This window comes from Arachis ipaensis, chromosome B09, assembly GCF_000816755.2.
Source record: "Arachis ipaensis cultivar K30076 chromosome B09, Araip1.1, whole genome shotgun sequence".
NCBI lineage: Eukaryota > Viridiplantae > Streptophyta > Magnoliopsida > Fabales > Fabaceae > Arachis > Arachis ipaensis.
Genome location: NC_029793.2, coordinates 3,152,278 through 3,155,088, shown reverse-complemented (window position 1 = coordinate 3,155,088; position 2,811 = coordinate 3,152,278). Strand labels below are relative to the sequence as shown.

The 2,811-nt window shown below is 25.6% G+C and overlaps 2 long non-coding RNA genes across 2 annotated transcripts in view; one reads left to right on the top strand and one right to left on the bottom strand.

The window, feature by feature from the left end:
• The window catches only part of LOC110267085, a 15,521-nt gene extending 14,467 nt beyond the window's left edge, over positions 1-1,054 (bottom strand). The window contains exon 1 of the long non-coding RNA XR_002354416.1: positions 752-1,054. This is a non-coding gene — a long non-coding RNA (uncharacterized LOC110267085). The remainder of the gene's footprint in view (positions 1-751) is intronic.
• LOC107617309 lies at positions 12-1,054 on the top strand. Its single transcript, XR_001614900.2, has 2 exons — positions 12-187; positions 754-1,054. It is a non-coding gene; the product is annotated as an uncharacterized LOC107617309 (long non-coding RNA).

Genomic DNA, 2,811 nt, shown 5'->3' with positions numbered 1-2,811 from the left:
TTGAATGAAAATGAATCTCCACTTATATATATACCCCTCTACTAAAATTATTTCTGGAGTTGCGTATGTACACAAAAGACATTAATTAAGATTATGAACTAACTATATTTTCACTGCTCTTGCATTTCTAGAAAGATGACTAAGTTAACTTCCGCAAACATGTTCTTACTTGTCCTTCTGGTTTCAGGTTTGTGATATCTTGATTTCTCAAAAATTAATTAATTTTTTTCTTCCACTTTCTCTTTCAATGGTATATAATTAATTCATATCCATATTCTATAACCATATAAAATGAAATATTACTAATGTTTTCCATCAAAACACTACTAAAAAGATTACTTTACTTTTAACGACCATAAAAATAATAACTAAATTATTTACTGACAAAATTATTATTATAACATATATAATAATAATAACAAATATATAATTACCACAAAAACATAAATTAAATAAGATATATAGTGATCATTATATTATTATTATTAAAAATTTGCTACTAAATATAATTTTTATAGTGAAATATCTTTTTTTTTAAACTTTGGTTTTTTTATTAAATTATCCAATTATCTATCCTAAAAAGTTTAAACTATCAGATAAAAGCACACAAATATATATACATATAAAATGTCCATTATTTACACAACACAAGAATTTCTTTTTGAACTTAAAATACACTCTTTTAAAAAATGAAATTACTAACTAAAAATCACATTAAATAATTATATATCTAATTATTTGACTATTTTACAGTTGTGTGGATGACAAGTGAAGTGGGAGGTGAGAGATGTCAAGTAGTTTGGTATGATGCAGGTTGTGATGAAGGCATCTATGACTATAGTTGTGTTCAAGAATGCAAAAGGCAATATGGTTTCTGGGCCTTTGGATACTGCAAGGTATCCCTTTGTGAATGCAACTATAGTTGCACCTCTTATTAATCCCAAGAGAATTTATGCCTTTAACGGAATAATAAATTCGATCTCTCAAATAAGATCAAAATAATTAGTGAACTTGTATCAATTAACTACTATATATAATTATATGATTATGCTACGGTTTACGTGTATACTAAAATCAGCCAATAAATTAAAGTCAGTCATAAGTATAAAATATATGTTGAAATACAAATACATATTAAAAATAAATTAAATTACATATGTATTTATATATAAATATATTGGTGGCTGATTTTAGTGGGTGATTTTTAGTGTACAAAACATTTTTGAATCAAAATACATATATAATTGCTGTGTTTTTTGGACTAAGAAGAATCAACCTTTTACACCGATTAAAAGTAACTTACAATATATTACTAAGGAAAATAATTAGAAAATCATTTAACAAGATCGAGAATATTATTAGTTGTTAATTAAAAAATATATATTAACATCACTTTAATTTTCGAAATATCCAATTATTTGTAAAAGAATAGAACTTTAAAAGTGGGTAATTAATTAATTGATGCCATTGGCAATATTTAATTGGTTTAATTATTCTGTTAATTTTTATAGTTGTAAAATTTTCAATTAGGTCCCTATAATTTATTTTTTTTAATTGGATTCCTGCACTATTTTTTTTTTAATTAGGTCTCTTTTAGTAGTAATGGACTTAATTGTATAGAGACTCAACTAAAAAAAAATTGGTGCAGTGACTCAAATATTAAAAAAAAAAAGTGTAGGAACTCAATTAAAAGAAAAATTAGTGCAAAGACTCAATTAAAAAGAAAAAAGTATAGAAATCTAATTAAAAATTTCGCAAAACTATAAGAACCAATAGAGTAATTAAGTCTATTTAATTTAAATGGTTAGTCTTGAGCATATGTTTTAATTAACCTATACTAAAATTTAGGAGTATCATAACCTAAATCACTCTTCCGTTAGAATGCATAACAATCGGGTCATGGAACCCAAGAAGAGGAGAATCAAAGGTTATTTGATTAAATTACAGACAGAATTTGGTAGCCCAAAAATTAAAAAGGCAAGCAATGGAGTATAATGTTGTAGGAATGGAGAATGAGATGGCAAAAGAAAAGGTATAGATAAACAATGGAAAATGCTTTAAGAGATATCTCACTCAACGAAAGAGTAGTGATATTATATATTCCAGACGTTTGCTGCAAAGATAAATTCTTTGGATGAATAACTATGAGTTCAAGTAAATCAGAAAATAGATATTAATTAAAATTGAAGTCTATTTAATTCTTCAGGTATATATATTTTTTTATTTAATTTACTTCATCGTTGAATTTGTAATTTAAGTGTTATATATACATACACGCACTTCATCATAATATATATATATATGTAATATCTTTTTTTTCACATTTCATCTGAATATTAGAGCAAAACATAATAAATTTTCAATAATAATTGAAATGATAAAGCAATAACCAAAATAGAAAGGACAAATAGCAGCAGTTGAAGGAACCGCCACAAACAATGTTAAAACCAAAATAGTTGATTGCGGCTGTTATAATTCCAACGCAGAGTCGTTATCTTGAGGTGGTTACAAACCTCCACCAAATTATGTAGAGATTTCAAATTTGTCAAATGGCTACAAACTGTAGGAGATGAAAATGGGCCAAATCAACTCAAGTTTTAACTTAGATGAGCCAAACTTATGTTATAAATATATGGTTTAAGCCTAAGCTTGTTATTTCTCATCGACTTTTTGTTCAGGCTCGAACTCAACTTGTTTAAAAGTCCGATAATTATAAGCACATGAATCTATTTGAAAAACCTGTTTCGTGAATTATATGTCAAACCAATAATAAATTTAAAAATCTAAATTAACATTAAATGCATTCTGTAA